The sequence below is a fragment of the Arachis duranensis genome, chromosome 4 (assembly GCF_000817695.3).
Source record: "Arachis duranensis cultivar V14167 chromosome 4, aradu.V14167.gnm2.J7QH, whole genome shotgun sequence".
In the NCBI taxonomy this organism is placed as follows: Eukaryota; Viridiplantae; Streptophyta; class Magnoliopsida; order Fabales; family Fabaceae; genus Arachis; species Arachis duranensis.
The window spans coordinates 57,220,624-57,234,472 of NC_029775.3; positions in this window are offsets into that span (position 1 = coordinate 57,220,624).

Here is a 13,849-nt window from a genome sequence, read left to right on the forward strand (position 1 = left end):
GAGTTGATATTATTGAATTTCGATAGTGGATAGTTGTAGTTTTTATTAATTCTTGCAATTTATGATGTTTTATATTTGTGCCTTTCAAGTGTTTGATAAAATATTTCACTTAATTGTAGAGTATATTTTCATTCTTGGCTTGGGTTGAAAACTTGGATGAACTTGTATTACTAATGTCCAAGTTGATTGATAATTTACAGATGTTAATTAATCTTGTTTTTACTAACGCTAATTTTTTACTATTTCAATTAGTAAGTTAGTTAGGACTTGTGGATTGGAGTTGATTAAGCCTAGTTGACTTCTCTCAATATGTAGAGGTTAACAAATTAGATTTGCTCTTTATAATTATCATCTGAATGATCCTTAACCCTCAATACTTGCCAAGATCTTTTAGAATTTGAATTTACTTTCTTCTCCTCTAGTTAATTACCTTGATTACTTTTTAATTTAATCTCCATCCCGTTTAAGTTTTAATTGTGATTTTACCTTATTGCTATTTACATTTTTGTTAATTGCAATCAAACTTTCGATTTTCCCGTAGCCAATGATAATGCACTCGATTGTGATTTCGAGGGAGAACAACCCGAGATTAAACTTTTGGTTATTGTTTTAAATTGTTACATTTTAAACTAAACTTTTATAATATTAATTGATGGTTTAGAATAATCTACAACGAATTTTGAGCTTTTTAACTTGTGAATTTCTGAATCGATTCTTTAGCACTCATCAAGTTTTTGGCATCGTTGTTGGAGAATAGCAATGTATGCTTATTTTAGCTATTGTGAATGTGTGAATTATATGAATAGCTTTTTTTACTTGTTTTCTTGTCTTTGCTAATAATTATGAGTTTTATTTTTGCTTCTTGATATTCTACATAGTCTATATATTAAAATATTTTTTTCACTTTTAGATAGCTCTTGTTTGATTTTATTACAAAAAAAAAATAAAATAAAAAATTTCAAAATCCAAAAATATTATATTCTAGTTTGGTAGCTTCTTTTAACGTTACATTCTATAGGTATGAATATACTTGCATTTTACTCTCCATTCATGCATGCATATAAATTTTACTATTTTGATGTTTTTGATGCATAAATAGGTGATGCCTTATTTTTTGACCAACCTAAATTTTTCTAAAATTTGGTATTTTAAAAATTTTGAGCATTCTTAACAAGACTCACGGCATGAACCCATCCTATTTTTGCGAAATTCCATTGTTTTAACTACTTTTTTAATTTATTTTCCTTTTTTAATATATTTTTCTCACATTTTTATAACTCTTTTACCTTTTGTTTCTTCATCACATCATCCACCAACTCTTGTGCATTATTTTATTAGTTATTTTATTCATTTATAGTGATTTTTAATTAGCTTTTGTATTTAATTTTATCTTATCTCTCTCTCTTTTTTTAATTTTTTTGAATATTTATCCTTATGGTTCTAAGTTGTATGACTGTGAAAATATTGTAGAAAATGGCTATTCCAATAAAGATTTTGCACCAATAGATGAATTATCAAATGATGGAGGAGGCTTACATTCAAGAACATTCTTTATGGCACTTTCCACTTTACCAAGACGGTGACTTATACTTTGGTGTATACCAATCTAATGGATATAATGGAACTTGCTATGATTATGAACCTCAACCACTATATCTCTATGAACTTGCTATCCTCAATAATACCCTCAAAAACAATAACTTTAATCCACACACCAACACCACTAAATACTTCCATGTGATCCAAATTCATATCCAACTTACCACTATTCATATGAGCCTCATGAACAACTACCTTTAGAACCACAACTATTCCAACACCTTTACTCCTATAATCTTCTTAAAAAACTACCTCCCATATACTATGACTGAGATAATCAACCCTCACCGCAACCCTTGACAGAAGAAGCTCTTTAACCATTAATCTAAGAATAAAAAAAGCTTCAATCTATCATGAAAGAACAAGATGAGCAACAGAACCACCTCAAAAAATTGATGGACCAGATTGCTGCAAGCATACCTATTGTTTCTTATTTTGTACTACCATTGGATGAAAGCTTGAAATTTCAAATGAAAGAAGAGGAATTGAGGGGTGAGTTGCAATAAGCGAAGGATGTTAAATACATTGAATTTGAAAGAGTGGTTGAAAGTTTAGGAGGAGTTAAGCAAGGGATGAACTTTACCATTGATACGTGGTCAGGAGGACATTTTTGTCATCTTAGAGCTAAGGGACGGAATGGTAATCTTGTCATATTCAAGGATCTGAATACCAGAAGAATTGTACCATGCCAGTTTTGGATATCAAGAAGACCAAGAGTCCGTCTCAAAAACAGTGGTGCTGAAAGGGTGACAACTCATAAAGCCCATTGAGCTAAGTCAGGACAGCAAGAAACCTAATAATGCTTTTCAAATTCTGTGGGAGGCATAAATTATTAATATTTTCGAATTTTTTTATAATTTATTTTAATTTGTCTTGCTGTTAGAGTTTGTTGGAAGATTTGATTTACTTCCGATTTACTTAGTAGTATTTTTAGGAATCTTAAATTTAAATCAAATCTGATATAATCAATTAAAGATAAAATCTAATTTAAATTAGTTATCATATCTTTAGAATTTTAAAATTTAAATCAAATATGATCTAATCCAATAAGATCAAATCTGATTTAAATTAGTTATCTTATCTTTTAGTTAGTTTGTTAGGAGCCTATTTAAACACCTTTGGTGAGACCATTTGTAGTAACTTTTGATGAATAAAATTTCCTTAGTGCTTTATGCACGTTTTTATTGTGTGATTAAGTGAGGTGAGTGATTTCTTTGCTTGTTACATGGAGAAAATTGAGTTATTCAATTTTCATCCTTTTGATCTAGGTTGTCAAGGACAGGTTCTTTGAAGGTCTAGTAGGGAGCCCCTTCCGGTGACCTAGGTTGCTAAGAACAGGTTTCTTAGAGGTCTAGTAGGAAAACCTCCTTATTTATCCCGTTTTTTTTGCTCACATCCCAAGGACCCAGTTGAGAAATTCTGCACTATTGAATCTTCCAAGGACACATCACCCTCTACAGCATACTCAACAAATTCTTCCATCTCTAGCTTTGAAGAAGAATGAAAGATAGGTGTAGAAGAATTCCTCTTGTTATGGCGAGCTATCATTTGTTGCACCTGCTCTAGTTAATGGCCAATTTGACCAAATTGTCCATGGTTGTGTAACGGTAACGTTGGACTTCATCTGCAAGTTCTTCACGTAATCCAAACAAAAATCGGTCTTTAAGAACCTCAGGACTCCTTTTAATATTAGCCATGTCCATCAAATATAGAAACTCCTTGTGGTACTCCATTACTGATTGTGAGCCTTATTGTAACGTAAAAAATTTTCCAAAAAATGTATTGTGGTATGATGATGGTACAAACTGCCTCCTCATGATTTTCTTCATCTTCTCCCAGCTGCTAATTGGGCGCTTTCCGTACCGTCTTCTAGATCTTCCTAATCCAGTCCACCATATACGGGCAGCATTGGAAAAATTGGCTTGTTCCAGTTGAACCTTCTTTTCCTTTGAAAGGATGCAATTTGCAAAAATCGATTCTACCTTCCTTTTCCATCTGAAATGCGCTTCAGGATCATTCCTCCCTTTGAATGCAGGAATTTGAAACTGAGAACTCTTTTTCGCATATGAGCTTCCTTCATCATCACTATTGTAATACTCAATCATTTTTAATTATTTTTTATATTTTTTTCAGACACTGACGAAAAGAAAAGATAAATGCAAAAACAAAATTAAAAAAGGAATTTTTTTTCGTTTTTTTACTCTAACGTGAATTTACAGAAATTAAAAAAAAGAGACTAAACAAGACCCATGGAACGTGTAGATAAATAAGAATTTACCTACGACCTGTAACTGATACCAGATGATAAGAAAAAAAAAAGGATAAACAAGGGGTTTTCCTACTAGACCTCTAAGAAACCTGTTCTTAGCAACCTAGGTCACCGGAAATGGGCTCCCTACTAGACCTTCAAAGAACCTGTCCTTGACAACCTAGATCAGAGGGATGAAAATTGAATCACTCAATTTTCTCCATGCAACAAGCGAAGAAAATCACTCACCTCACTTAATCACACAATAAAAACGTGCATAAAGCACTAAGGAAATTTTATTCATCAAAAGTTATTTCAAATGGTCTCACCAGAGGTGTTTAAATAGGCTCCTAACAAACTAACTAAAAGATAAGATAACTAATTTAAATCAGATTTGACCTTATTGAGTTAGATCATATTTGATTTAAATTTTAAAATTCTAAAGATATGATAACTAATTTAAATCAGATTTGATCTTTAATTGATTAGATCAGATTTAATTTAAATTTAAGATTCCTAAAAATACTACTAAGCAAATCGGAAGTAAATCAAATCTTCCAACAAACTCTAACAGCAAAAAAAATTAAAATAAATTATAAAAAATTCAAAAATATTAATAATTTATGCCTCCCACTGAATTTGAAAAGCATTATTGGACTTCTTGCTGTCCTGACGTAGCCCAATGGGCTTTATGAGTTGTCGCCCTTTCAGCACTACTGTTTTTGAGATGGACTCTTGATCTTCTTGATGTCCAAAACTGGCATGGTATAATTCTTCTAGTATTCAGATCCTTGAATTTGACAAGATTACCATTCCGTCCCTTAGTTCTAAGATGACGAAAATGCCCTCCTGACCACGTATCAACCATTGAGGATGATTTTGTACTAGCCAATGATCTCATTGAGTTTATTGAATCTTCTTCTGTTGGATGTGAAGGCGATGTTGAGGAAAAATATGCACAAACTCCAAAACACAGTTTGAACAATGAAGATGATGTGAAAGAAGTCGTCAATTAAAAGGTGGAGGTTATCATAGAAGAGTTAAAGGGAGAGGAAATTATATTATCAAATACTTTGGAAGTCTCCCTTGCTAAGTCACCATCTAACACACAATTTAGTAGGTAAAAATCTCATCCTTTAACTTTCTTGGCCAACATTGATATGCCCTATTGAAAATAGATGGTAAACTTAGAATTCTTCTTAGGGTGCTAAACAAGAAGAAATTGAATGTTGAGTGCGAATACGAATCAAGATTTAACAAGGATGGAAGGTCAAGATTTGAAGTCCAAGAAGGTGCAAAGCTCATTTAAAAAAAGTCAAGGCTAAAATATGGAATTTAAAGAAGCATTTAAGGTCATGTCCATTCAAAGGGAAGCATAATGAGCCACAAGAAGGTGGATTTTCTTATAAAGTTTGGGACCCTGGAAAGAACTTAATTAGTAAACAATTTTGGGGACCCTTTACTTGTGTTAGAATTCTTTGAGGCTTGGCATACATGACTTGAAATCCTGGAGAGAATATAAAGTTGAAACATTGGTAGGGATTCAAGGAGCAATTCAAGCACAAGCCACCATGCCAAGAGCCTCAACAACCAGTTAACTTAAGGACGTTAAAGAAAAGTGCTAGGTAGGAGACAACCTACTATGGTAAACTCACTCTTTAACTCTTTTTAATCTTGTTTTATTTCATGTTAGTTTGATTATTTTTGGAGCTTGTTTAATCTTGTTCTAGTTTTTTAGGATATATTTATGAGTATATCTACTTCTACTTAATATACTAAAATTGGGTTTTCTCCCCAACTAATAAAAGTGGGGTGTCAATTCTTCATGAACTCTTTTTCTCTCCCAAATGAAAGCACTATTCTTTCTTCTAAATTTATTTTAGAAAAATATCTTTATCATAATTATATTACAATTAGCATTTAATGAATAATACATGATTATACTAATTTAGAAAAATATCTTTATTATAATTATATAAAATTAATATTCAATGCATTATCAACTAATGAAAGTGAGTTGTCAACTCCTCATGAATTCATTTTCCCTCTAAAATGAAAGCACTATTCTCTCTTCTAAATTTATTTTAGAAAAACATTTTTATTATAATTATATTACAATATTACAATTAGTATTTAATGAATAATTCATGATTATACTAATTTAGAAAAATATCTTTATTATAATTATGTAAAATTAATATTTAATGCATTATTAAACTAATATCAATCGAGAATATTTTTAATTATTTTAATTATAATTGGATCAATTAATAATAATAATAATAATAATAATAATAATAATAATAATAATAATAATAATAATAATAATAATAATAATAATAATAGATATCAATAATTAAATGCTAAAATAATTGCCAAACATTATCTATCACTTCAATTAGGTAACAAATTTAATTTTAGTTGCTATGTTTTATTTTCTACATAATTTTGTTAATTGTCCATTATTATACATCAAATTAGCATTTAATACATAATTATGTTAATTGTCAATAATTTTTTTATAATTATACATCAAATCAACATGTAATAGTATTGCATGAGCCTAACTCCCTAGGTAACTTAGAATGTTATGTGTGCTTAGGCATAAAATAGGAGTATTACATAAAGACATGTAATAGTCAAAGTGTGGGAGGGGGAGAAGGGATGTTCTGTAATACCCTACCATAGTTAATCTTATGCTTAAGTAATAAAACTAAGGTTGTAAGGTATTACGAACTCTAAAAGTAAAAACCATATATATAATATAGTTGAAAAGGAGGTTTATCTAGGAGCCTTAAAGAAAAGTTATTGAACGAAATACAAGCAGAACAACGCAACACTCATGATCGGGTAAAATTAGAAAGGTGGGTAAGATTGAACGGAAAAAATAATGTATAAATAAGATCAGAGTTCCAAAAATGCAATTAACAAGCTCTAGGCTCGGTCTGCAAAGTAAAGACCGACCAGAGTATGCATATACATATATATACACCCCAAAGTAACTCAAAATAGAAAATCGACAACCTGTTTCTCCGAGTCAACCTCTAAGAGGGACAAACATAAACTACAAGGTGGAGAATCTATATACTAATATAAATATAGTACAACCTTGAATCCCAAGAGTTCTTCACTTTATATATATATATTTAAAATACAACGCTGAGTCCCAAGAGTTCTTCGCTTCCTCAGAGTCTCCAAAATACACAGTGTGGTACTTCTCAACTTGCATCTGAAAAATAACAACATGTATGGAATGAGAACCAGATGTTTTCAGCATAGTAGTGATGTCCACATACATAATATATAAGGTCCCGAAAAAATCAACCCTAGAACTCCGACACTCAGTTTTTTAAACTTAAAGATTTAAAACAGTGGCCATAAGTGGTGTAGCTCTTTAATGTTCTTAATCATAACTAAACTCTAAGTTGAACCCACAACTATTCACCTTCCTCCATAATCCTCTAAAACACCAGTAGAACCACACAGACAAATAAAGCAAATAAAGTAAATACAAGTAGAATACAAATACGACAGGTAGTAAATATAGCAGGTAAGCATAATAATCACATAAGAAAGTCCAATTAATGCACAACCAAATAAAATAAACATATGCATATGATGTATGCCTGCCCTATGGTTGATAATATCATCTATCGATTATATAGCAAACCCGACACGTCCTGGTAGCTAACCATGGACTGAAACACCCATTCCGGAGCAAGTGAGTTCGAGCTATAACCCCTTTGCTACTATCCGCTTAACCCAGAGCCAGTGGAATAACCACTACTACGGCTACTATCCAGGCGGGTGTTTAAAAAATCCACTACTACTGCTACTATCCAGGCGTCACAGACACTGACCTGGAGCAAGCAGGACGAACCACAATCCTTGCTACTGTCCAGGTATCACAAACATAAATCCATTCATTCTTAATCAATTATCATCATTAGCACATCTCAGACATTGACCCAGAGCAAGTGGGACGAACCACAATCCTTGCTATTGCCCAGGTAATTCAAATCTCAAATATCTTTTTTCTTTAAAACTAAAACCACCTCTTTGTAACATTCTTCAAACCCTTCAAAACAATTTTACTTAAAGCCAATTACTTTTAAAGCTCACTAAAATTCCTCCAAATGTGATTTCTTAATCAAATTCAAAACATAATTCTTTTCTCAATAATTTAAACTCAAACTTAATTCATTTTTTCTTAAATAAATCAAATCAAATAAACTATTCTTTCATCCAAATTAACCAAATACAAAACTTCCCAAAAATTCTCATAAAATTTTGGCAACATCTCCCTTAAAACTCGGACTTTGCCGCCCTTCTCGGGTCCCATCCAAATCACGTAGTCATCCACAAATACCTACATATATATAATGAACAAATCTCCACAACCTATCCTCATCATTACTTACTGTCAAAATTATTTATCACATTCATTATTCATTTCAATGCTCATCATTATAATTCAATATCATTCATCAATCATTCTCATTATCATTATTCACAATCATTAATAATCAATCATCATGCATTTCAACCACCCACTCAACAATTTCCAATGAGTCACTAAACCTCAACCTTCCATATCATACAACTTATTCTATGGTAATCTAGCCTAAGTTTTCACAAGAAATTATATATTATATACGAGAAACAAAAACCATACCTTGGCCGATTTCTCTTTGATGCTTGGAACACCCCAATTATCCACCGTTCCTCAAGCTCCAAAGCTCTAACTCCTCACCAATTAAATTTTCAGCTCCCAAGATTCAATTCCAAGCTTCTAATATACACCAATTTAACAAGATACACAATCTAATTCATACAATATCACAATAATCAATATTGAGCTCACTAAATCACTAATTCACAAGGGTTAGGGTTTTCTTACGATTATCCATAAGTCAAATGGACAAAATCCAGTGATTATCCACCGCTAGAGTACCCCTAAACAATCAAAATCACAAAATCTCTCAATTATCAAAATCTAAAATTACGAATTGAAGAGGAGAGACAACTAGTATGAAATATCAATTTTCTTACCAAATTGTTAGGTGAGTTTCGTAGAGAATTTTGAGACAAACGTATGGCCGTTGACAGCTCGTCAATCGGAGCTCTGGATTGAAAGTTATGGAGGAATGAAATTGGAGCAAGGGTTTGCTCTTCACCACCATTTTTCTCACTCTCTCTTCATCCTCAACGTGTTTCATAATGAAGCAAAAGGAAAGAATGAACTCATACATATTTATGTTGGGTTTTGGGCCCATTACGGGCTCGGTCTAATCAGTTCGGTCCGTCGATCTAATTTCGGGTCAAAATCTTTAAAATTAGTGTTAAAATTCACATTTTAATTGTTTCTACTTCTTTAAACTATAAAATTTAAGTTTCTAATTCATTTAAATAATAATTAATTTATTAATTAATTATTTACTAATTATCCAAGGTTTACATCCTACCCCTAATAAAAATTTTCGCCCTCAAAAATTTGTTTCTTTAAACTCCATATATGCTTTCTCTTTTCCAATGTGCAACTCCTCGAGTTCTCATTCAATAGGGTCCAGTGTTTATACTAGAGGTCTCAGGCTCAGCCTTTAGGTTCAACTACAAGAGTTTTTCTAGCTTTATCCAATTACCTACATTCGAATTTTAGAATCTGAAGGCTGCACACTTCTCACTACATTGGTGTCTAACCCGCTTTCGCTGCGTTACCCTGATCATTTATCATTACGATATTAATCATTAATCCATTCAACTGGAAACCAGTTTGAATCTCTTTCTCATACTAACTAGACGTCATCAACCTTTACTTCAGCTGCATGAGTTCTAATTCCGTTAGTTGTCTTTACCACCAGGTCTATTATTACCTCCATCACTATTTCTAGTTTGTTCGCTCCATCCCTTTAGAAGAAGCTTGCACAGTATTAGCCATAGAATCAACCGTATTACCTCACTCATGTTTATGAGATACCATTTGGGTCTTGTCCACACTGAACAATTGATATTAAGGTGATCAATCTTAATATCTAAAGTTTAGTGCTTTGAATCTCCAAAAGTAATGCTCATGAATATTTATGCTATATATGTCAAGCAGACATCCTAAATAGCATGTACACACACCCAGAGTATGCTTAAAAGTATAGTCAGTCCATCCCTCAGGCTCTATAGGAACGAACTGCTCTGATACCACAATGTAACATCCTACCACACTTAATATTATGTTTGTGTCATAAAACTGAGGTGGTAAGGTATTACGACTCTAAAAGTAAAAATCATATATATAATATAGTTGAAAAAGAGGTTTATCTAGGATCCTCGAAGAAAAGTTATTGAACGAAATACAAGCAAAATAACGCAACAATCACGATCGGGTAAAATTAGAAAGGTGGGTAAGATTGAACAGAAAAGATAATATATATAAGATCAGAGTTCCAAAAATAAAATTAACAAGCTCTAGGCTTGGTCTACGAAGTAAATACCGACCAGAGTATACATATACATATATATACACCCCAAATGAACCCAAAATAGAAAACTGACAACCTGTTTCTCCGAATCAACCTCTGAGAGGGACAAACACAAAATACAACCTTAAGTCCCAAGAGTTTTTCACTTCCTCAGAGTCTCTAGAATACACAGTGTGGTACTTCTCAACCTACATCGGAAAGATAACAACATGTATGGAATGAGAACCAGAGGTTCTCAACATGGGAGTGGTGTGATGAATCCACATTTCATGATATTTATTTGCTCTATTTGGATGGATTTCATCATCTTTTCTTGCATTTATCTATTGAAATAGCATAGTTTCATGATTTCTTTCTAAATTGGACTTGAAAGTAAAAACATGCTTTTTAGGCCTTTTAATTACTAAATTTTATTCACTTTAATTTAATTTGATGCCTTGATGTATTTGCTAAGTGATTTCAGGTTTCCAAGGTCAGTATGGGTTGAAGAAGTGAGAAAAGAGCACTTAGGTTTAGGTTTTAACATGTTTTAGGTAGTTTTTCTAGAGAGAGAAGCTCCCCATTCTCTCTAGAATTTAGGGTTTCTAGCTTAATTTCTCTTTAATTTCAATCTTTAATTCTTGTTTTAGTATAGTTTTATTTATGTTTTCATGCTTTCTTATCTTGATCCACTTAGTTTCTTTTGTTATTTTCTCAATTTTGCCACTTTTAGTTTATAAACACTTGTTAATTTTGATTCCATTAATGCAATTTTGATATTTTATCTTTCTTTAATGCTTGTTTGAGTTTCTATTATTATTGTCATGCAATTGGTAGAATAAATTTTATTTTTGTTACAATTTATGATATTTTTCATTTTATGCATATTCGGTGTTTGATAAAATGTCTCTTATAGTTTTTGTATAGTTTTTCACACTCTTGGTTAGGAATTGGATAATTAGATGAATTTGAGTTATGGATGTCTATTCTAGATTATGTTAGGATTGTTAGTTGGTTTGGTTTCTATTGACACTAGTCTTTCACTAAGTTAATTAGTGAGTTGACTAGGACTTATGGATTGAGATCAATTATGCCCTTTTGACTTATCCTCGATGTTAGGATAGACTAATTGGGATTAATTCTACGCAATTACCATGTTTGTGGTCCATAACTAGGATAGGAATCCTTAATTCCCCAATCCCTACCAAGAGTCCTTTTTGCCACTTGAATTCTATTTTCATTGTTTTAATTGCTTTCTTTTTAATTCCTTGCATGCATCTTTATTTTATTGTCATTTACATTTCTTGCCAATTGCTATCACAATCCCCAATCCCTCATAACCAATAATTGAACACTTCATAGTGATTCTTAGGGAGAACAATTCGGGAGTTTAAATACTCTTGGTTATTTTGTGTTGATTGTGACAATTCCTTAATTTAAACTTTGATTGATGGTTATGTAACACCCTACCATACAGAGTCTTATGCTTAAGTCATAATTCAGAGATGGCAAGGTATTACGACCTCTAAAATAAAAATTTAGTACGTATAGTAGTATGAATGATTGATTATAACTAGGAGCCTTTGTAGAAAAAACATATGATAAAAAAAATGAGGAAAACCCCAAAGGAAACCCAAAGGGACACAAATACATAAAACCTATTCTCCAAAATCTCCCATAAGAGGAGTCATCACCGTTTGTATTATTGAATGGAGATAAAAGTATCTAAGCAAAACGTATAAACCAAGACATAGCCCTGAGAACAAAGGATCTTCGCAATTATAGAAGTCTCCAGCATGCCTCAGCGGGAAACCTTACGTCCTGCATCTGAAAACCACAAAATCCGCATGGGTGAGAACCAGAGGTCCCCAGCATGGTAACAGCTTCCACATATATAATACATAATAATGGAGGAAAGCCAAAGGCAATCCTAGAACTTCCTCCAGATAATATCAAAGCTTATAAACAGGCTAAACCATAAAGGGCATCTAACTAAAGATTCTTCAGTCTAACTAAAACTTCCCTTTCCAAATCTTTCAGACCTTCAAACCAATACTTCCCTTTCCAATTCCTTCAAACCTCCTAACCACCAGCAGGAGTATAATGTAGCAAACACAGTTATATCAAACAAGAAATATACAAGTAGGAACAATTAAGGCATTTAGACAATTAGCAAATAATATGCAGTCAATTAGGAAATCTCAAACAATTCATATAGTATGCATATGATGAATGCCTGTCCCTAGTGGCTGATGATATCATCTGTCGGTTATAGAGCCAACCCGACAAGTCCTGGCAGTTAACCATTGGACTGTCCCTTTGTCGTGTCTCCCCAACTTGAGTCATGCTCATTATAACTTGATCATAATCATGATCCATATCCATCACCCTCACTGGTGAATATTTATCCATATTTATCCATCACCATCACTGGTGAAAATTTATCCATCACCATCACTGGTGAATATTTATCCATCACCATCACTGGTGAATATTTTTGGGGGTGAGCTCGTCCGGGAATTTCACAGTGCCCGGCCACCCTGACGACATAGGGTCAAAAGAGCTTCAAGTCTTGACCTGGAGCACATGGTGGCTAGCCACTGCTTTCTCCCAGGGAAACTCTCATCTCTGATAATGGAAATTAACAATTACAGCCTTTCGGCCCATGGCATAACAAGCACTTCCACCACCATCCTCCGCATCTCACATAATCATGCTTGATCCTCATTGATCATTCATTTTCCCCTTGCTTCACTCGCAAGTTACCACATTCACTAGCCCTTCTTCTCATAGCTAGACATATCATAATGATTTAAGACATAAGTGGTGAGATCGGAGGCTTAGAAGTATGAAATTTGGATTTTAAAACTCAAAAATCAACTTTGGGGTGAAAACAGGGCCACGCGTACACGCACGCGTGGATGGCCTCAAAAACTCATCGACGCGTAAGCGTCATGCACGCTAACGCGTGGATTGAAAAATAGCCAAACGACGCGCACGCGTCAACCACGCGTACACGTGGGTACTCTCGTGCCCCAGGCACAAAGCTGGCACAGTTTTCGCACAACTCTCTGGAAAATGGCTGGGCATTGGGTGTAGCATAATCGGCGCGCCTGCGTACATCACGCGCACGCGTGGGTGGCGCTTTCTGGAAGATCGGCGCGTACGTGCCATGTGCGCCTACGCGCGAGGGGTATTTCTGCTAAAAATTTTCTAAGTTAAAAGCTGCAGAATTCACAGATTCAAACCCCTATCTTCCAATGGACATAACTTCCTCATTTTAAATCATTTTTCATCCATTCTTCGAACGGCATGGACATCCCAGATCCAATTTCATTTTTAAACAGATTTGGCGCAAAATAGAGATCCGCAGTCCAAGTTATGTCCCGTCAAAGTATGCCCAAAAACCATGTTTTTCATACAAAACCACAAAGTGCCATTTTCAAAACAAGTCATTTTCAACTCTTTTCAAAATCACTCAAACATGCCAATTTCGTCCCTTTTCTTTGATATCAATCAAAATATATCAAATTCAACATCAAGCCTCCTT